At 37.0% G+C, this 24,293-nt stretch overlaps 2 long non-coding RNA genes across 2 annotated transcripts; both read right to left on the reverse strand.

The window, feature by feature from the left end:
* Positions 1-1,204: 1,204 nt before the first annotated feature.
* Positions 1,205-10,263, reverse strand: LOC140147787 (uncharacterized). The gene is made up of 3 exons (XR_011858409.1): positions 10,210-10,263; positions 4,069-4,271; positions 1,205-1,738 (listed from the first exon to the last, which is right to left on the reverse strand). It is a non-coding gene; the product is annotated as an uncharacterized lncRNA (long non-coding RNA).
* On the reverse strand, positions 10,261-22,618 carry LOC140147788 (uncharacterized). Its single transcript, XR_011858410.1, has 3 exons — positions 22,278-22,618; positions 13,636-13,696; positions 10,261-10,350 (listed from the first exon to the last, which is right to left on the reverse strand). It is a non-coding gene; the product is annotated as an uncharacterized lncRNA (long non-coding RNA).
* Positions 22,619-24,293: the final 1,675 nt, after the last annotated feature.

The following is a 24,293-nucleotide window of genomic DNA, read 5'->3' on the forward strand; positions in this document are numbered from 1 at the left end:
TTCATTCCATGACTGACATTTTACTGCTTCCATGGAGAAATGTGCCTGATAGAAGGGGTAAATTTTGACAAACTTTACACTGAGTATAGCTATAACCAAGGAAAAAAAAAAATCTACTGAGGTTAGCCGATGGCTTTGTGAAGTCATTTCTATATACTGAAGATAGCTGATGGCTATGATAAGTCATTAATATCTACTGAATGTAGCTGATGACTATGAAGTCATTGCTATCTACTGAAGATAGCTGATAGCTATAAGAAGTCATTAATATCCACTGAAGATAGCTGATGACTATGTGAAGTCAGTGCTATCAAAGGAAGATAGCAGATTGTTCTGTGAAGTCATTGCTATCTACTGAAGATAGCTGATAGCATAGAAAACACAAAACATTTTCACATTTGCTGTTTTTAAAATGTTATAATAATGTTAATTAAAAGTGTGGTTTTAGATTGGTTGAGAAATCACAGAAAAACATCTTGAAAATGTTTTATAAATATTTCTGATATGCAGAAACATATAAATTTCATATTTTATTTTACTTTGGCATTGTTTGCACCATTCATTCTCCATTGAAACAATCCATTGTGCAAGACTTCTCACAGGGAGGGGAGCTGCTCCCTTTGCCCCAGGCTACACCACTGTATGAGACCTAAATTTACCCATGATCCTTTGCATGCATGTAACCCTCCTAATTATTAGCTTCAGTAAAATGGCCTAAAATTCAACATGGTTCAATCCAAATGATGGTTTGATTTTCATTGCTATAGATTCCAGAAATATCCCTGAAATAATACTAAAAGTTTACCAAAATATAAACAGATATTCTATGGATTTTCTCCCGTAATAGTAGTATAAATAGAGAGTTTTCGACCCAAGCTGGTAAGAAAAATGGTCCCTGGTTTAATGGGGCCATTACGTGCTCTCGAAACCCATTCCTTAAAAACATACTGTCAAAACCCAATGGCATACCATCATCCAACCCTAAACTATGGCAAAGCACCCTAAATTATACTGCACAGGCCAAACCTTAAGGACTTTGCTAGAGGGCTAACATGATTCAACAACGACAGATTCGGAAAAAGAAACTCTTTTATAATTCAAATAGAGATCACAGTGACTCATTTCGAATAAAGAACCTTTTTAGATTTTGGAATGGAGAACCCTTTTTCATATTCTGAATAGGAACTTTTTCATATTCGAATTGAAAACACAGTGACTTTTCAGAATAAATATTTTTTCGTTTTGGAATAAAGAACCCATATTTTCATAATGGAATAGAGAAACCATTTTCATATTCAGAATAGAGAACCTTTTCTGTTTTCGGAATTGAGAACCTTCGCAATAGAGAACCTTTTTAATTTTCAGAATAGTGAACATTCGTAATAGCAAACATTCAGAATAGCGAACCTTCAGAATAGCTAACTTCGCCTGGCAGCTACATTATCTGGCTACACAGTACACGATCATTTAAATGACCATATGAACAACACTTGTTCTGTAAGTGTCTGATGGCATCTTGTACTCATACATTTTTTGACTTATCAGATGTCCATGATCATACACATGTCTTGTGCTCTTTTGTATGGATGCATTTAGCCTGCCACAACTTTGTTGATAACGTTATAATATGTGGTTCTTCTAGTTCTCTGCCTGGAGAAATCCTTTGTCCTCCTCTGCACATTGTGCCAAATTGAAGAGATGCACAGGCATTGTGGAGCCTTAGGTTGACATTGGTTCTCTGCAAGAAAATAAAGACCAAACAGTAAACATTAATGCATTTGATGGAATCTAAAGCAAGGTTTGTTTCAAAAATTTTGTACCCTTTCAATAGTGAACTTTTCCTTTGAAGGGTATAACACATTTCCCAGGGGGGTATTGTTTATTCTGTTTTGGAAGAACTTAAACACTGTGTGTCTCAATTTTTGGTGTTACCTTTATGCAAGCAATTTCACTGAACAAAGCATATGATATCATAATCAATAATAATGGTAAATGTCTTTGTCTTTTTGGGACTCCCAAGAGGAGGGTTCTCAGTAGGAATGTGGGTACAGGGATATGCGGCAGATTGAGGATGCAATTTCAGCCATTTTGGTTTATTATTGACCCTCAATTTCTTGAAAAGAATTTTTTTTTCAACATTTTCTTTAAAAATGTCAACAAATCAGTCAATGGTTTGTTGTTACCATAAAAAGAGGATACTACTGTCCATTCTGTTAGCTTAGATTATTGTTTTTTTTTTAAGATATTTGAAACAAATACAAAATTGTGGTCAAAACCATCAAAGAAAAGTGTTGGCACACCTTAGACCCAGCGTAGTTTATACTTTTCAAATTCCAAAGTTCAATTCGAACCTCACATTTCTTTTAAATTTTGGTATTTTCCTGCGATATTCTTATAAAATGCAGTAGAACGTCGGGTACTATAAACTTTTTTTGAATTCATCCATTTAGAGCAATGGGGAATAATGTTACAATTATAATAAATAGATACGCTGAGATAGTATTTATTCGACCACCCGTATCAGGGCATATTATCTGGCAAAATAGCAATATTTGCCAGTAATTTGTGTTGAAACCCACTGTTGAAACATTACTTTATTATAAAAATGTGAAGATGAACTAAGATTTTCAGAACATAGGCCTGGCTTACATAAATGCATTCATTGCATACTTATACACTTATATAGCCTCACCTAATTTCGTACAAAAAACCCAGTGGACCATCATCACCTATACACCCTAAACCTGAACGGTATAACAATTGAAAGGGCTGAGGGCAGCCAAGACAGTTCTTAGTGTCAGAGTGACATGTCCCTAGTTTGAACTACAACCATTCATACATATCACCTATTTTTTTAACTATTGTATTATAATCAAAATTAACCCTTTGAGGCCTCTTGAATGAATTTTTTTTAAAATTCAATTGTCTATGACCTCTCTAAGTTAAGAATGGACCATCCCACTCGATTTGTGAGAAGGTTGTAAACCCTAGGACCCAAGGAACTGCCTAAAATGAGGCAAAATTGAAAATAAATGGGGTTTCAAATTGAACTTTGGAATTTGTAAAGTATAAATCACCTTGGGTGTAAGGGTAAGCTAGCACTTTTCTTTGATGACTTTTACCACAATTTCCTATTTCTTTTCTTCAAATATCTTAAAAACAATAATCCAATGTAATTGAATGTGCAGAATTGAATAGCAAAATCTCAGACACTATCTACTGTGTGAGTTTCAACTGCATCTAGTTACTCTGGTTTGCTTTTAAGTACCTAAAAGTGTCATTTTGGAGATTATCTTAGCACCCAAGCATGCAATGCAATCATTGGATTAATTCACTGCTGTTTCGTCAATGAAATAATGACTCAAACAAGTTGAAATACAAACTTTGACCAATCAAATGTATGCAGTGTGCACGTGCCATAACATTGGTCTCACTTAGACTTGCTACAAGTCCTCAGGCATGTGATATCAAAATGCACATAAAGAAATCATCCTTCTTTCTATGTAGAAATATTGTGTAAACAATTATTAATTGCAATATCTACAATAGGAATAGATTAGCGGCGGCAGCCACTGAAGCCCCAATCGTCTGATATCGCCTTTCATGACAGAGAAGTCACATTGTGTGGATTTATACCACTGCATGGCTATCTGAATCAACCACTGAAGCCCAATGATTGATTGATAGCAAATTCATCATAGTCTATCTAGAAGGACCACACTATTGTTATAATAAAAATAGTACGATCTCTCTTAAAATAGTGTGGTCCTTCTTTACAGACTAGGATGAAATGGCTGCCAATCAAGAAATTGGATTCTGTGGTTGATAGAAAGCAATGCGGTGGTATAAATACCGGTTTTAGACGGAGTTGATGTTCGCCAATCAGAAAAGACATAATATGAAGTAACGAGGTTGTTTGGTGAGGGAGGAGATGGTTTGTTTGGTGAGGGAGGAGCACAAACAGGCTGGGACCGAGACTGAATTTGATCATGCCATTACAATCTCACTCCATTCCCTAGCTTACTGAAAAGGAACTCATATAAATACAACATTCATTTAACCTCTTACCTCCATGTTTAGTTACTGCCTCTTGCATGCATAGATATTCAACAACATCATGCTTCAACTTTTTGATCAGTGCTGCTTTCTGTTGTAATTCCAGCTGTCTGGGTGCTCTCCTGTATTCACTGTCTGATTATGTCCATCTCCCTTGCATGTGATGTCTTGATTCAATCTTCTTCAGCTCTTCATCAAAGCTGTCAAATACAATGCTGGAAGGAATTTAAAATTAACAGCATCATTGCAACCACTGAATATTCCACTGTCCATAGGTCTGTTTGTTGAAACCAGTAAACCAGTATGGTTTCTTATGATATTAAGAAAAAAAAATTATATTTATTGGCAAATTTTTTAATACTAGCGGTCACACTCTGCTTCAGAGTAACCATCTTTTCATGGTCACCACAATTAACGGTTGGTTAATGGTACTTTGATTTTGGGTGTGTAAATGTTCTATATTTAATGTGATTAATGATGTGAGATTTTCATTTACCATGTTTACAAATATATTATAATAACAAGGTGGATTGTTTTAATTTAAAAGTACATGTACATGTCATGTAGCAGATGCACACAACTGTTATTCACATTTCCTGACAGCACTATCAATGATAGCTCAATGATATACATGAAGTTACAGTTACAATGCATGTATAATGCTGATCACATACATGTATACATGCCATAAAGCAGGGTTGACTTAGTACACATTCGTTGTAATAATGGATCATGATTGAAGCAAGTTATATTGCCACCATATACCATCATCAGATATATACAACCCTTATTCTACATATTGCAAAAACTCTTTTCCTGAAATACAATATTTCCTTGAATAGTCACTCCCAAAAAAGAGGGGGGGGATTTAATTATTAGAGGTCATTTTAAAACGATAATTCCTATTAAAATCATTGAAACTCACGCCGAAATGACAAACTATGAACTTAGGAATGATGACTTCCTGTTCACTACCGGGTTTATACTCAACCAGATATTCGCCAATTACCGACACCATTAGTGACCATGTGTGCACCTTGGAAAGCTGCTTACTACACACTACACATGGAAATATCCACATTTTTTAAACATCTTGGTGAAAAGAATGGTGGGGTGTTTAATTGAAGGCGCGACTATTCAAAAACATACAGTGTTGTAGTCAAGCTTGTAGCAGTACAAATTCACCAAACTTCTATTATAAATTAGAAAGTTTGACAAATTTGTAATTACAGATCCAAAGCAGATAACTGCTTGACTGCCTCAACAGAATCGGAACCATTTGAATACCGAGTGAAACTTTGAATGCGATCTAATCAGCATAAAGAGCTTTTAAGTGGTACAAAGACAGCATATTAAATGGACCAGTCTTGGTCTTATTTTGAGTAAAGAATTGAATAAGAACACATGATTGCATGTTGACTGAGCAATTTGGAAAATTTGCCAAATACCTGCTTCATTGTTTTTTTGTTTTTTTCTTTTAAGACTGAGAGGGAAATGGATCTCAGAATACATTTGTTTGAGCATGATATGAGGGCTCTACTGTCTATTTCAATAGAATAAAATAGCTCTACTGTCTATTTCAATAGAATAAAATAGCTCTATATTGTATCCCTGTTCTTGCATGTCAACCTATGGTTAAACTAGCATAATTATTTATGAACAAAGCAATGTAATCATGAGTTTTGTGGATATTTTGCTCGAAGGAATATTTTGAGCTTTCATAAATGAGAACCAGATCTGATCTTTGCTGCATGGGAAGAATATCAGGAGGAACTACATATATACAATTTTTTTTTCAATTTCATGATTTTACAATGATTAATAACATGATGAAGGACACTGTGTATACTCTCAACATATGATGAAGGGTCTTGTGATTTCTGCAATTTCTATAATGTATTGTTCCTAATAAGCGCCCATGGGCGTGACATTTTATGAAGGGTGGGCGTTTATTAGGGACTAATTAATAGTGTACGTTTTTACCTTTATAAAAGCTGTTTCAAGCGACAATGCCACATGGGAGGGCACCGGTCACCAACAGCACTGTCTTGGTGATAAACAATTACAATAGCGCTGAATTTGTATGGGTGAGGGGCACCGTCGCTGACAGTAGACAAAAAGCATTGAATTTGTATACACATTGAAATCATTAATAATCATTAATCACTTTGCATATTAGACATTTTTTGGGTTGGGCGTTTAATAGAGACTGGACGCTTATTATGAAAAATATGATTTGATATTTAAAATTTGTATTACCCAGTGACTTTTGGTGGGAAGGGTATCAAGAAAAGCATTCAGCATATATTTCATGATGCCTTTAAGAAGGTTGTAAATAAATGATTTCCAGAGGTAATCTGAGAGCGCAATACGGGAACATGTGCCTGGACATTTTTAGGTATGACGAAAAGTGAATAAGTATTAGTGACAAAGGGGAGGTTAAATAAATTTAGCACATCAAATGGGGGAGGGGGAGGGGCCAGCAGGGTTTTTTAAAAATCATTTTGAGAATTCACCCCCATGGGAGCTGTGCGAAAATTATATGGCTACCCCAGGGTGAATTCTCAAAATGGATTGCCAAAAATTGTTTTTACCCTTTTCATGTGACACTGACAACATATCCCCCCTTACAACATGAAAAAAATCTTTGCCCCCTCCCCTTTTACATATAAGGTTTTTCGAAATTCAAATTATGTGATGGCCAACATTCCGCATGTGAACATTTTCATACTGTTTTTCTACACATTTTTAGGGCGTTTCCAAACTTTGCCCAGGTTTTCGTGGGAGCAGGTCTCATTAATTTTGTTTTATATAAGTACAGTTTACAAGGCCAATTTAACTGGACAAATTATAATTTGTGCAAAATACAGTGTTGGAGGACTCAAGTCCTCCTCGAGTCCAACAAAATTGGGTCTTTTTAGGTCTTTTATTTTCGCTCATTTTAATGAGCTAATTAAATCGATTCATAAGTTATTTTACCTGCTGATGTGTGGGACTTTTGTATACTACAAATATATGATGGTTGTCACAATGGCAAGGAGCTTTAAGTTCAATGGAATCAATGCCATACTAATGCAATTTGGCTCGAATGCACACCCATTTTAATGCACACAGGTGCTTTTACATGCCCTATGAAAAGATAATGTCATACAAATGGTTGTGTGTGCAATTCTGCTTATGCAGAAATGAGCAGATGTTTGGGCGAAATCAACACCCACATAGCCATGGATTTGCTGGCTTGGGTTGCATCAAATTGGCCGGGGGGGGGGGGGGGGGGCACCCCCATATATTGATATAGGTCATGTGCCCATGAAAAGACTCCGTATTTTTGCTACACCCAATGACCAAGTTTTTCTGTAGCCTACACTGAATGACCCCTTTTTGAACAATTAGTCCTCAAAATTGACATTTTGGCACGCTTCACGTGGAATTTGAGTAAAATAAATGAGTTTTGTCTATTTTGTACTGTAAAATTGGGTAAAAAGCTATTTTTGATTGCCAATGATGTGAAATTTTAGGCGCTCAATATAAATCACCCCATTTTTGACATTACCAACACCAAATGACCCCTTTTTCTAAAAATTTCTACACCGATACACCTCTAGTTTCGGACCCTGGTGGGCACAGGTATGTGACGAATGCCCCCCCACCCCTGCGATTGGGGTTGAAATTTGAAAGATATTGTCATTTTAGTATTGCTTCAAACATGATAGTGAAATACAAAGGAAGTTAAATTATATCCTGGAGTTTATCTGCTTACACCCAATGACCAATTATTTAAAAATTTACCGCAAATCTTTGTGTGCATTTTGAACAAATTTAACAAGCATTTCATCCTTTTTTGTCCAGAAAGTTATTTTTCACGGCCAATGACACCTAATTTTTAGCGTGTCCACACATAATTACCCCCATTTTCTTGGAGCCCCCACTGAAGCCCTAAAGTTTGTTTGGTTTAAAAGGAAAATAAAAAATGGCGCACCTGGGCTCCTTCCTTTGCCTTGGGGTCAATTTCATGTGCAAATAGAGAGCCCCCTCCTCTGAAATCCCAACAATTAAGGGTCCATGCCATTATTTGATTGTGGGAATTTTACGGAGGGCACTTTTAGGTTGTGCCTAAATTCCACTTATGTCAAGGGAGCCCATACTGTCATTAGACGAATGTTGACGGTAACACTGTGTATTGATATAGATTCATACACATTCATAAACATGCTAAACAGCGAGAACAAATCAGTTTGTTAGTCACACATGAGTGAAGTGGATAACCTCCATAGGAAAAACTAGCATTGTCCACTCGGCTGTATCGATACTTGCGCTGTAGTGACGTCAAGAAATGATGGAAAATGGCTGCCCCCTCCCCAATACCAGGAAAGTTAAAGATATTTTAACTGCATTTCTTTATAACAGAGAGGTTTTTGGTACTTTAAACGAACCAGGTATGTTTACTAATTCATAAACAATGATAATATGGCAAATTCTTAAACACTTGAGAATGTTCCTGTAATCTTATTGGTTCTTACCCGTGTGATATGACACGATATCACATGGGTCAGCGCATGTGCGTCGACGCGATACACGTACTCGCTATTTGGACCAATCGGAGGCGCACAGCAACAACGGGCCTGATCGATTTTAAGCCTTGGGTAATTCCTTGCAAAATGTGGGATTTAATTTGATTAAAATTTGTATGATATTTTTATTTGAATTGAAGTGTTTAAGAATGAGAATAAAGGTATTGTTTTTAGCAGCTGTCGTGCATCTATCGTCTCATATAACACGGCGACATCATTATTTTTGGCGTAAAACAACTCGGCTTCGCCTCGTTGTTTTACTTAAAATAATGATGTCGCCCGTGTTATATGAGACAGTAGATGCACTACAGGGCTAAAAACAATACCTTTATTTTCTAAACATAACATGACCGGCTGATCCCTTTAATATATTGGTGAAAAGCCTTGGGCTCGACTCTGATACATAAGGACTTGGACTCGGACATTGAGGACTCAGACTCGGACATCAGAAATTGGCAGGGACTCGGACTCGAACACCAAGGACTCGGACTCGAACATTGAGGACTTGACTACAACACTGGCACAGTACCCTGTACATTGTTGTCATCGTTTGTATGTAACTGGAATCCAGGTATATACAAATATACTTAAATAGTACTACCAGATATATGCACGGCACGCGCATGATGTGATGGCACAATCACCATTAGAGATAGCATGCTTTCGTTGGCTGGGCCAGCAAAATACCCATAGCTACCGGTCAGCTACCAGTAGCCGACCTAGTGCTTGGCATGAGAGGGGTCGGGTCCGAACCCTGACCCAAACAAACTCTTTATTCCTTCCAGATGCCAAAAGCCATTGGAGCTCAAATATCCAATAAAAGCTTTACATTTGTGAAGATTATCATTCATCCAGGTAGTAAATAATAATAATATTTGTATTATAGTCTAGTCAACTGGACTTTCTATTTTTGAGTGGGAAATTTTCACGTTCAATTAGCCCTACCGATCTTTTGGCAGTAAATGTTCATTGAACTGTGACGCGGATGTTTTTGTATCACATGTCACATTTGAATTCAACCTGATAGATATCTTTTTTATCGCTAAACTGTATAGGCTCCTGCAAAGTTATGACGTAGGCCACTCCCTCCTCCCATTTCACATAAATTTGCTCATACCATCTGCTTTATCTGTCCAAGATTTTAATATCCTTGTTTGCAGCGTCTCCACAACCAGTGCTGGCTCGTCTATGCTGGTACATGCGTTTTGCAAACTTGGCAGGACGTCCTGCCAATAGTCGTAACTTGGTAGAAGCCTACAGTCCAGTGAAAAAAAAGATATATCTCAGATTGAACTCCAATGCGACCTGTGATACAACAACATCCGCTTCACAGGTCAATGAACTTTACTGGCAGATGATCAGAAGGGCTAATGATGCGTACAGGGTTGAACATGAAAATTTCCTACTCAAAAATATTAAGTCCAGTTGACTAGATTATACCAGTAATATAAATATTATTATTTCATAAAAGTAAAAAGCTGTCTTTAATGAATCAAAATTTATGAGTATTATCTCATTTTACATCATATAACACTTTGTGTGGCCACTTGTCATGAAGACAGAAACTTTTACCATACCTTACCCTCTTTTTCAGCAGGACCTTTAAAGACCCTTTTCTCCTTTGTTTTATCTCAAATCACATACTTCACTAATCACTGCACTCCGCTGACAGCCCTGATCTGAATCACCAGTTGCACTATTGTCACTCATTGTGATGAATTATCTGTAAAACAACCAAGCAAGCAAACAAACGAAAATACTCATTAAAGGATCAAAAGACCAAACAGGCTCTAAAAAGGGAGCATGACAAACCTGGAAGAATGAACACACAATGATTTTGCACATATGTTATGTGGTTTTCAGTAAATTAAACCTATAATATTAACAGGGTGCACTACTGTACCTTAATGAATTTAGATGTTTTTTTTTTTGAGGCATAGTAAAAAAAAAAGCAAAACAAAAAAACTATTAAAATTGTCCCTCATAGAACAAATGGAACAGCATAAATGTATGAACCTCCTGGTCTGCATGCCTGTTGCCTGCAAGGGCACCCTCTTTTGTGCCCTACATCCCATGGAAATCCCTGGTTATTGATCAGTGGGTATCTATCATAATTATATGAAAAACAAATTCATGAAAAATTGTTATTTTCAAGACTGCTGTACATATGTAACATGAATATTGTATCTAAGACTAGCAAATTTGAGAAAAAGGTATTGCTCAATAGATCATGCATATTGAAGGTCCTATGCAAACTTTCTGACCTTGTGAGTTTTAAGCAGCAGTTTTCAAGTAGTGTCATAACCCCATGAGAACTACCTGCCGATTGGCCAAAAAGAAGTTTTCATTATCAATAGGACCAATCATCAACATTGTTAGAATAATTTCACCACGCAAAAAACAGCGGGGTGAAATACTTGCAGAGCTCCATTCTGATTGGTGATTGAAGTAATGATATCATGTAATTAACCAATCAGAGGCAATGTTAGATCGGCAGGTAGTGCTCAGGGGGTTACTAACTGGTTTAGAGTCCATAAAATTGATACTTTACTTACTAGTTATAGGGAATAAGATAATGCCAGTGACATTTGCCATACTTGTTTGAGTGCATTTTCAAATCAATGCTTAATATGTGTTTGGGGTGCTTTTAGACAAGACAAGCTCAAGGATGGTACCCCTTGACAATGTCAAGTGTCCCCTACCATGACCCTGCACACACTACATGTAGTAAAGAACCCCTTCCTGCCAGCGCAAACATTGATTAACCTGGAATGTGTTTCGACTAGGTGGTATGAACAAAATCATGGTAGTTTAAAGTAGTAGAACTGGGAATAAATAAAAGTAGCATGTGACTACCGTAAACATTTAAAAAATATTAATTAGCTAATTAGCATAATTAATTAGTCGATAAGGTCATATTTTCTATAAAAAAATGGAGCCTGAACCGAACATTGTATAAACCTCATTGTGGTATCAAATTAAAGCTCTTTCCAAGATAACTTCTTTGCAAAGACTTGGTAATTAGGTTATTCACTGTCTGTGAAAAACCACAATCGGGAATGATCAAATATTGCTCAATTATCAGAATTTGTCATTTCAGTCAATACAATATATATACTTTTACATTTTTCAATTGAGGTTTAAAATACAGATCACAGATTAAAGCACAATCATGCAAAGTTTCAAGTTCATAAGGTGTGTAGTCTTGATCGACTCCACATTTTTTTTGGAGATCTTAAACTCATGAAAAATGAAATGACAGGAAATTTGCATTGAAAGTAATTAGTTTAAAAACACAGAAAATCATGATTTTCACTTCAATTAGTCTTTTTGAGAGATAGTAACATCATTGGGAGAAATCATCAATTTTCTGTCAAAAACATGTGTTTTGTTCAGCATTGGTTCTGATATTCTAATGTTAATTAATAAATTTGGTCAATATTCCTCGGCAAAAACAATAAAATACATAAGAAATTGAATATGTACACATTTTCTATGGGAAAGCAATTTAGGATTCAAAATTGTTGTCATTAGCAAATGTTTGATAAGTTCTAATGTTTGAATGGAAAGTCAGATTTCAGTCAAATAAAAAGCAAAACACAGTTTTGTTTTTTGATGACAGAAAATAAGAAAAATGCAGTTTTTACCACCCAATCCCAGGTCTAACACCTGGTGGTTACCACACCGGAAGTTGTATTAGAGTCATGCGCTAGCCGTGACCAGCAAGTTTTAAAAATAAAAGACTGAAAAAGAAGACTAAACTAGAAACCACAGTTGTGTTTGACCAAACACGAATATCTATGCCCGTGGCCCACACTCTCTAACACCCCACCAGACCATCACTCTCTTATACTCCACCAGACACTCACTCACTCGCTCTAAAACACCACCAAGCTGGCCCTACTCTCTCTAATACCCCACCATGCCTTCACTCTATCTTATACCCCATCAGACCATCAATCGCTCTAAAACACTACCAGACTGGACCATACTCTCTCTAATACCCCACCAGACCCTCATTCTCTCTTATACTCCACCAGACACTCACTCGCTCTAAAACACCACCAGACTGGGCCATACTCTCTCTAATACCCCACCAGACCCTCATTCTCTCTTATACTCCACCAGACACTCACTCGCTCTAAAACACCACCAGACGGGCCCTACTCTCTCTAATACCCCACCAAGCCTTCACTCTCTCTTATACCCCACTATACACTCACTTTCTCTAAAACACCACCAGACTGGCCCACACTCTCTCTAATACCCTACCAAACTTTCACTCTCTCTTATACCCCATCAGACCATCACTCTCTCTAAAACACCACCAGACTGAGGATCACATTTATCATGTCCATTGCAGGTTACATTAACTTATGCCTAATAAGCTCTATAAACATTTTGGAATATGCTGTATGGGGGCGAAGATTCAACTGTAGCCCTATTTTTAGGGACTTTGTGGTTGTATGGGGACTTTTATTCTTTTCAGGGAGTGGGCTTAATCTGATGATGCCTTCAGCAACTTAATCCTCCAATGGTCACAAAATGCAAAGATTTCATGTAACACTTGCAAGCAATCAAGTCCAAACTCTATGCATTTACTGAACCGCGTAATTAACTGTAATTACTGACAACAACTTCCGTTACTCCCTACATGTACATTACAGCGGCGTAGCTGGGATTTTTCCAGGGGGGCAAGCCTGTATGGGGCGGGAGCCCAAACTAGGGGGTCAGGGACCCGAATAGACAATTTTGCCAGGCTTATTGATAATAATCGTATGGTATTGCATATCGTATGGATTCCCATCTCTCTTCCCGTCTTCACCCTCTCTCTTCTCTCTTTTTTCCTCTCTCTCCTCCTGTTTCCTTGCACTAGGGGGCAGGGGCCCAAATAGGCAATTTTGCCACTGGTACATTACGTTTGAACACACACATATTTTTCATTTCGTATTCCTGCTTTTGGGGCAAAAAAGTTTTGGGTATAAGGCGGTGGGCTGGCAAAGCTTACCTTACAATACATGTAGCATCTGTAGATAGAATGGTGTGCCAGCAGTGATCTTTTCATATACCTGTAAATAACATTGGAATTGTTAAAAGATTAGATTGCCTTCAACACTGTTTTGAACATTTTGGTAGACAGTGGCCTCTATTCATCAGTAATCTGTCCTCAAATGAAATTCTTATGATTCAAATTAATCACTTTTTGGATTGAGTTTATAACAATTTTGGTTGGATACAACCATCTTTAGAAATCAATGAAAGATAAAATATAAATTTATATTGAGTTTACAACCCTGTTTATTGATGGTGGTAAGAAATCAATGTAAATGAATTGTTTGAGATGTCCAATGTTTAATATTTACTGTTCATACACTCCTATATCAAGGCAGCCAATCACAAAAGTGGTTAAAAAGTACAAGGAGTGTACTTGTATAATGGCACCACACCCCATGTGTTACAGTATTGCTTTATGGCTGTGAGTCCAGGTGATATCTACTGACATGGAAAATAAGATCAATGCTTTTGGTACATCATGTTACAGGATAATGCTGAACATCAACTGCACTGACCATGTTGTTAGTAATGAAAGTAATACCATCACCGTGCCTCTTATCATGTCAAATCACAACTATGATTCCTGTGGTATATCCTGAGGATGCAGGAAGATAAACCATGCAAAATAATAGATATGAGCTGTTTACACCCCATTACATGGTATAAAGGGAAGGCAAAGAACATCCTACTTGTCTTATGTGCAAAAACTGTTGGGTGACTTCGACAACGTTTTACTGCCAGATGCCATTACCACTTTCGCTTCAAATCATAGTACATGGAGAAACTTTAGCCTGCTTCGCAGCCGAATGAAATGAACTTGTATATAATGGCACTCCGTGATCTACGTGCACTGATTATTTGCATGTGTTCGTGCCATGTAGGATTGATTCATTTTTTTTTTTTTTGATGCATTATACTAGTATAATTTGGTTCTGGTTTCAAAAAAACTTAATAATTTTGTTTAAAAAGCAGCAAAAACCATGTTGTTGATTTCTTGTATATGAAATAGCCTAGTGTAAATGCTTATTACATGTACTTGTTGCTCGAGAAATTTACAAACTGCACTTGTAGTACTGAGATGTTGATGCATCTAATGCACTCCCCCCCTTTTAGGGCTCATCATGCATTAGACATTTCAGTATGTGTGCATTATTTTGCACAATTTCACTCCCAAGAAGTGATACATGTTTAAAACCTATAAATACAGCCCTGTTTATATTGGTAATGGAATTCCACAACCATTTTGGTTAGATACAACCATCCTAAGAAATCAATGTAAATGAAGTGATTTCAGGTTGCAATACTTTAATTTTTTACTTTGAAATTGAGTTTACAACCCTGTGGTATTCTACAACCACCTTGGTTGGATACAACCATCTTTAGAAATCAATCAACAAAATTTTGAAAATAGCCATTTGTGCAGGGAAATTTTGCAGGAACATGTACATTTTGAAGGAAATGGATAATTTGCAGAGATATGCGCAGAGTTTTGACGTCGCAGATAAGAACACCTCTTGTGCAAGCTTAGTTTCTAAATTGTCAGATCATTTTTTGTAAGTGAAATAGTAGAGAGCTAGTATGGTACCTACCTTGACTATAGAAAAAAACCTCTAGATATTTTGCTGGAATTTAGATCAAACTAATAAAAGCAGGACTGTCAACAATTTTCCAGATTGCTTGACATGAGATATTGTTGAACAGGGGCATACCGGGACTGAAATATTGTTTGGTGACTAAAATTGGAAATTGTTGACTTGTTCACCCCTGATTTTTGTCACCAGGGTGCTTGAGAAGCCAAAAAGTGTGTGTTGTTGGTTTTTGTTGTTGTTTTTCTGGGGTGGGGGTAGGGAGTGGCGATAAAATACATATTTTCTCAAACTATATTTTGACAATACGGTACGTCAGGTTTTACTGTTGGTCTGTGAAAGCGAGCATGATAGAAAGTGTCTAAATGTGTAAAATGTGTGAGACTAACGCATGACACGAAATACATGAGAGATGACTGCCCTTTAAAAGCCATATTGCACAGACCAAATCTTATTATATATTATTCTTTAGGAAATACATTGATTTGAAGCGTCAAATTGCACGATGGTAATGAGAAAAATACGATTCCTTTTATGATATCAAAAACTCATCAACAATGAGAAAAATTGGGGGTGGGGGATGGGGGGATGATGTTGATCAGGTTACGGACCTTTAATGTTGAAATTTGGATGCAAGTTATTTTGAATGAGTTAAAGTTCTATAAATATTGCCTATTTTTTTAACAGTCCAAAATTTTGTTGAAGTGCAATTAGCAACATTTTTGATGTGATCGCCTGTCATAATCGGCTGTGTTTACTTTTTTCGGGGTAAATCAGTACATTTAACTTGGAAAATAGCCCAATTTTGCCTCAATTTAGCCGAAATATTTGAAATGTCAATTTATGGGGAAAATTGGTAAACATTACTTGGAATGATTGCCGAATAGGGGTGCAACTCGACTAGTCTTTTTCTACCCCAACCATAACCCCTAACCCTGAACTCCGTAAACGTGGACTGGACTCTAGTCTAGCAAGTTGCATCCTATTTGGTAATCGTACCAATTACTTGATGATTTGGGTTAAATTCGGCCGAAAATTGTAAATTTTGGTACCGGTACATACTAAATTTATACCGATGGGTCCAATTTTCTTTAAATTGGTATACACTGTAGGCCTATGGGTTCATTTTCAAATTCTCAGCAGCACACCCTTACTAAAACCAAACTTGAGTACCCCCATCCACCCCACCCCATCCCATGGGTTACTCTGTAAGTTCCATTCCTTTACATGGTGTCATGCTTCAGCGAATCTGACTAGATTTCGAACACAACATTCTCTAGCCCCAGGCTCTAGTCTCCAATGTGAAGCTCATCACTGAGCAATTTGTGGCTATTTCTTGTGTATTTAAAGCTACTCTGCTTATAAATGCATGTAACCGTAAAGCTTAATCTAAATCTTTTAAGGCTTGGCTTAAGCATTTTGCTTGATGGTCCCATCTAGACTGCGGAACTCAGTCCTCAATGATAGTCAGTCACTTATCTTTTGGTCGTTATATGACTATCATTTGAGGACTGAGTTGTTACCATACATCTTCCGTGGTGCAGTTTCAGACAATAGCTCGGGATTATAGGGGTAGAGGTTATCTTTTGAATTCCTTCATGACCACTGAAGCATAGTCAACCCTGTCAAGGACACTCGGCGTGAATTGAAAGACATGTCACTCGCCACAAAAAAAAAGAATGTCAAAGGTCATACGACACCAATTTGGTGTACTTCCGCGCCTCGAATATGATGCTTAAAGTCTATGTCTGGGTCCCATCAGGACCCTTGTGTGTCCACCCAGACCAACGGGTTAAACTTAAACAAGTAGAAATTTCAATTGAATGGACACAGCCTGACGTATACATGTACATGGGTAGGGTAGGGAACAACAAATTATTTTGACGATGCGCAAGATTGCACTCATTTTTCGAAAAGGGGTATAATCCTTCTTGTCTTCCATGAGCAACTGCGTCACATCGGGTATAATCTTCCTTCCAGGAGCAACCACTGTGCATGATTGACGGGCTATTCCATTGCTCGTAATAGGGTAGTCTATTTTAGCGGGACAATGCTGGATGGTGCACGCACGCGCGTGCCACGATGTGCAAGGTAGACTTTCGCCAAGACTTGGCATGTGGTTGTTGGTATAGGGGTGTGGGGTGTGGGGTGTGTGTATTGGGGAGGGGCATGTTGTCCAAGATGTTAGGAATTATTTAATAATAGTTATTAATATTGGAAGAACGTTTTAAACTTTAACCCTAACCCAACTAGGACTCACTAAAGCTCACTATTAAAACCACTCTGCGTGCATGGATTCCACGGGACTTGATGACGCAATCAGACCAAGTCATATATACCCAGGGAATCGTTGGCGGGCCAACGTCACCTGTGTAGCTACATGCTGGGGATCTTCTGCGTGGCATGCGAGGGGTCCGAGGTTCAATCCCGGGGTGCCAAGTGACTTTCTTCTTCATCTTCTCTCCTTTTTCGTTCCTTCTTTCCCTTCCGATAGCACAAAAACCACGGGTAGGGTTAGGGTTAAGCTATATGCATGTTTTCCCTATATGCCTTCTTAACCCTAACCCAACTAGGACTCACTAAAGCTCACTATTAAGGGATGAGTCTGTAGGAATAACGACCAAACAAAGAAATTCTTGTTTAAGCCGTAATATTGTAGTCTTTCAACCCTTTCACAACTTCAGCTGTGTAACTTACAAAAATTCCCGCTAAAAAGTGGTTCTTTTAATTTTAGAAAATACATTAATAATCGCATTGGACTTTTCGTACTGATCGTACTATAAGTGACCACCAGCCTATAATGTTCTAATCACACTATAGACTGGGATTACATGTGACGTCATTGCCAGGCAATTGGTCTCTATTGTTCCTTGTCCGGAAATATGCCCACGCAGTCAGGGACCGTGCTTTTAAAACTCCCGCCAGATCACAATAAGGCCATTGAACTGCGTAGTAGCCATATGTACTCATTGAAGTATAACGGTAGCACGTTCCCTTACCGACTCATTATTAATGTGTGGAAAGGGGTCAGGGACGGCATTCTGATCATTCTAATCCTTTCTTTTGAGGTCAATAGATAAAAGAAAGGCCTTGAACACAGGTGCCGAGTTGTAGATAATATTTAATCATCAAAGCTGATGGATAAGAAATTTCGAGGAGGCAGCGCTTATTATTTCTTGTAAACACAATCTAATGTGGTACTCACTACATGTAGAAGGCAGGCGGGTCTGCAAATTAGTGCATGAAGCTAGTAAAGATATAGCTTTATGTTCAGTTTAATCAATTAAAATACTATGGCTGGATATCAAAAAAATCGCGAGGCATTAAGTATTAATTTTTATATTATTATGACAAAATCCAGTCCTTCTCAATTGAATAGGCTCCGAGATTAGACTTTCCTTTCCAAAAATAAATTATATGGCCTAGAGGACATGATATAGGCCTAATCTAAACCCATATTCGGTATCCAGAAACCTTCACAGTCTGAGCGGCGCTTGCACTCGCGTCGCATTAAACTAGACAAAGTTAAGCTAAACTGAGGCCTGCTTCAATAGACCTTTTCCCTCTTTCCCATCATGCACTATTCCAGGGGGTATGAGTGTCGCAAACTACATCATCTCCCGGGGAGTACAGAGTTAAGTTCATTACATTCTGAATACGGACATTTCGGCTGGTGCCTTCATCACAAAAAAGGAATCCCCAATAATCACGATAATGGCGCCGTGATCACTAATACTTTTCGGGGGCAAAAAACAACATATTTATGCCTTACGGACATGGTATCCTCAGCCAAAAAAGTTTCCTGCTATTGAAACCTAACTTTGTATACATTTTATAGACTTAATGGTGAAAAACTAATGACGGGACACGCAGTGATATTTTGTCGGTGTCTGTGAAATGTAGTCTCGGTACCAGCGGTTTGTGCTCCTCCGTCACCGTTAGTGACGGAGGAGCACTAAACCGCTGGTACCAAGACTAGGTGAAATGGTATTGAACAACGCAAAGCAGCCAAATTTGTCATAAGTTTGAATAGCCATTAGAACAACCGTGAATATAGTGTCAGAAAGTCTTACACATCTTAGTATAACCTTGTCATTTAGTGTGATACTGAATGCAGCGCCATATTTGGAATATATTCGTACACGGTGTGGGCAAATAGTTGCTCAAATGTAGGCTAAGTAGGCCTAAATCGTGAAAATCGCTTAATCGGAATAATACTAACCAGTAACGGACACTGAGACAGCACTACGTTTGAAGTTTGAGGTAAGTAAAGCTTTTCCTTGTTATAAAAAACAAGGAAATGGCAGTCATTTTTATCACAACGCGATATTTTAAAAAAGTACATTTTGAGAGGGCCTACGCTGGTTCTTTTGATTCTAGTGTAAAATATGTTCATCACATGTAGTCCGATTTGGTATCTATGGTCTCATCAAAGTCTTGAGAACTCTTTTTGATGTTATGTTGGTTAACAAAAACGATACTGTTAAAAATAGCGGTATTTATGCAAGCGATTATCTATTGTGTAAAATGCATTGAAAATTGTCGGCTAAAGAGGGTATAAATTAAAATCGCGAAGAGTAATAGCAACAATAACTATCTACATTCCAAGCGGAAACGCTTTTCAAAAACATACCACCTTTTTCGGGCAATCGCTGAAACCGAAATATGAAATTCCAGGCCATCTGTAAAAAGTGCGTGAGCAGAAATGACCATGAACTTGGGTCACCGAAACAAGTGTTTATATTGGTGTCAGGCCTATCATAGTGATACAACAATTAGCCCCCAATAATGGCTTTCATTTGAACCGTTATTTGTTAAACTGCGATTTTTACTTTTTGAGAAATCAATGAATGTATCAAAAAACTTTTCGAAAGTCGATTTAAAATGGCATAACCCGTTAAAACCACTCTGCGTGCATGGATTCCACGGGACTTAATGACGCAATCAGACCAAGTCATATATACCCAGGGAATCGTTGGCGGGCCAACGTCACCTGTGTAGCTACATGCTGGGGATCTTCTGCGTGGCATGCGAGGGGTCCGAGGTTCAATCCAAAGGGTGCCAAGTGACTTTCTTCTTCATCTTCTCTCCTTTTTCGTTCCTTCTTTCCTTCCGATAGCACAAAAACCACAGGTAGGGTTAGGGTTAATTTAAGGCATCATATACGATTTTATACTATTTTAGATTTTCAATTAATAACAAAATAATAAAATAGCATTTAAAAATTATATTAATAGGCCTATTTATTATCGCACACCATGGTAACAATAAAAAAAATGGCACACTTTCCGATATAAAATTTGGGAAACAAATTAATTTAAAAAAAAAAAAATAAAAACAATCTTTCTTAAACCAAATTTTCATGAAATTGAGGGACATCAATAAACCAAAATGCACCCGAATCTGTCGCACATCCCCATAGTAGGCCTACCCTCCTTTCCACCCGTTGCCCTAAACTAGGCGTGTAATATAACCGCCACAAGTATTTTTTTTTTTTACCTGTAGGCAAGCTCACCCCTACAGTCGCAATAGTTCTAGCCCAGATAGCTTTTAACTCATGCCTACTAATAACGTACTTTCATCAAGTGATGGCGCTATAAGGTTTACCACAGAAGCTGTTTGGTTTACCGTGGAAGAAGATTATACCCTTTATGCATTTTTCAGCATTTTGCATGAGATTTACTACCTATGAGTGAGAATATACTAGAATACTACCTTGGCGTGAGACCGTGAGAAAAGTGACCCAATGTGTGAGACTCACAGCCAATGCGTGAGAGTTGACAGCCCTGGTTCAAATGTTCATTAAATTGAAACTTCTAAGTACCGGTACTAAGAATACATACAGTACCAGCCGAAACATCATGGCCCTGTTCCTTCCTCACTAGGGCCATGAATGCCATATATGTACGTAAAACGCAGGGCACCGTGAAGTCACTTGGGAAGAATTCAAACACGGCGACGATAACAGTCACAAGTCTGGTCTTTTATTTTACATCCTCAAATGTGCTCAAAATTTATGAACATGTACCAAATATGTTTTGTTATGTCTCATCTTCACGCGAGGAATGGTAGGAAGGGGTATTTATGAGAAAAAGTGGTATTTTATGTGTAGGCCTACCCTGGACCAGATATGCTCAGGAGTCTCAGACCCTCGTACTGAGAAGGACAGTGGAAATCGTAGTGACGGAGGTGTGAGTACCTCGGCTAATACAGTACATGACTACTGATTTCTACATCATATCATGAGATTCATGACTCGTGTATTCAGAATAGTACACATTATCATGTAAAACAACACATGTCAGCTCAGATGATGATTTAATTTTCAACAACCATTGACAACGTCAACATACTACTAAAGTTTTTTTTTTTAAACTTCCGTGGTCGGGTGCAGCGCTGGTGAATTGCGATCGCGTAAAAGTGACAAGGTTAAGCCTACTACGCGCCGAACAGACAACCAATGGGTCAACCGACTTGTTGTCAAGTCGTTGATCAGCCAATCAGCGTGATTGCTTATTTTTTTCGGTGTGTACGCTCGTAGACGCTTGGCGCTGGCTCGAACCACGGAAGTTTAAAAAATTTACTTTACATGGATCAAATCCATGGGTTCCTACAGTCCGAGGGCCGATCTGAGGGCTGACGACACACATTTGATGTACATACTACTCAGTGCGCACGTTTGAGTACTTGTTCTCAAAGATGATTACAAATGTGTAATTTGCAGTCATTTTTTGAGCAACGATTTCTGCGTACCGACGGCTAAGTGTGCATCTGAATGCACATTAAACACATACAAACACATGCACAGTACCTGTTCAACCTGTTGGAACTCCTGGTCGGAGCCGGGAGTTTCAATTATTGGAACTGCATACTACTACAACTACAAGGAAATACGTTGTCTTCGTCATATAAATAAATGGCGAGTAGTCAGATATTTTGAACCATACTATTATGCATTATGTTTAGTTTTATACCAACTTTACTCAAACTTTTAAATTGTTAAGCTTACCTGTCATCATTCATGGTCATTCACATCGACTTTGGAAAATTCTTTATTGTTGTTGTTGTTGTTTTTGACTTCTATGGGACTAAATGGGAGAAAAACTGCAGATACTGGAACACGTAAAAAAACAATGCAAAAACTGACCAATATCACAAGAAAAATGTCAAAAGTCGCCCAATTATTATAAGCTTCTAATTATGACAGATCAAACCCGGAACCAGTTTGGTTAGCGCTGATATCCAATGCCCGGAAGCAGGTATGAATAATTAATTCTCTGACGTCATCACGAGTTTTCAGAGATTATAGAGGCTTGTCAAGCACTACGGATGATCAGATCAGAGAAGATCTTCTCTGGTATGATATTTATTTATTTATTTATTTATTTATTTATTTATTTATTTATTTATTTATTTATTTATTTATTTATTTATTTATTTATTTATTTATTTATTTATTTATTTATTTATTTATTTATTTATTTATTTATTTATTTATTTATTTATTTATTTATTTATTTATTTATTTTCAGTTTTTATTAATTATTTATTTTTTCCGATTTTATTAATTACTAGTATTTTATTTATTTGTTTGTTTATTTGTGTTAATTGTTTATTTCTTTGTTTATTTGTTTATAAGTTTTGATTTATTTGTTTACTTGTTTATTTTTTGTTTATTGATTTTTTTTAAATTTGTTTGTTATTGTTTATTAATTATTTTACGTATTTGTTTGTATTTGGTTTCTTTGTTTTTTTTGTTTCTTTGTTTTTTATTGCTTGTTAGTTATTTTCTTTATTTGATTGTTTGTGTATTGTATTGTTCATTTGTTTGTTTATACTTTGTTTGTTTGCTTGTTTGCTTTTTTGTTTATCTTTTGTTAATTTTGTTTATTTGTCTGCGTTTTGTTTGTTTGTTTATAAGTTTGTTTGTTTATTAATCTGTTAATAAGTTTGTTTATTTGCTTGTTTATAACTTTGTTGGTTGTTAATTTGTTTGTTTGTTTGTTTATCTTTTGGTTAATTACATTATTTATTTGTTTATTTATCTGTTTGTTTATTTTATTACTTTGTTTATTTATTGTTTGTTTACTTGTTTGTAAGTTGTTTTGATGATTTTTTGCTTATTTGTTTATAAGTTTGATTATTTGTTTGTTTTAATTTTATATATGACATGCTCTCCTTCATAGGATTGAGCACTCTTTTTCATGAAAGAAGAACACGACTTTATGTATAAATATAGGACTATATAGGCCCTTTAAATTAAGTAAATAAATAAATTAATTAATTAATAAAAATAGATAAAATAATTCATTTATTGATAAATAAATAAATAAATAAATATTAATTAATTAATTAATTAATTAATTAATTAATTAATTATTATAATTAGTAAAATAATTCATTTATTGATAAATAAATAAATAAATGGGGGCAGGGGTAAGCGTTAACCCCCGATCAGGGGTGAATGACCCCCTAAATTAAAAAAATATTAATTTTTCACCCTCTATATTGGGAATATGTGCAAGCTCGGGGGTGAACTCTGACCCTCTACTTTTGGACCTTACTCCTACCCTTGACTACACTGCAAAATATTTTTCACCCCCCCCCCCCCAGATTTAATTTTCACCCTATGTATTTGGATTTTCTGCAAGCTCGGGAGTGAAAAACACGGAAAAACAACCCCCGACTTTCGGGCCGGGGGGGTAAGAAATCTTTGGCGAGCCGAAAGGGGGGGGGCAAGCCATTTTTGGCAAGCCGAGAGGGAGGGGGCAAGTGATTTTTGACACACATTCACGGGGCGCCTTTTTAATAAAAAAAAGGCTTAGGAAAACAGTACCGTCGGAAATGCTTAAATATGCAAATTTTCCTGCTCGCTGCGCTCGCAACATAGGCCTACATAAAGTTTGCAAATTGGGATCCCAAAAATTTGGCATGTTCAAAGTGGGGGGTGGCAAAGATTTTTGGCGGGCCCAGGGGGGGCAAGCGATTTTTGGCAGGCCGAAAGGGGGGCAAGCGAAAAAATTCT

Source organism: Amphiura filiformis, chromosome 3 (assembly GCF_039555335.1).
Source record: "Amphiura filiformis chromosome 3, Afil_fr2py, whole genome shotgun sequence".
NCBI classification, from domain to species: Eukaryota; Metazoa; Echinodermata; class Ophiuroidea; order Amphilepidida; family Amphiuridae; genus Amphiura; species Amphiura filiformis.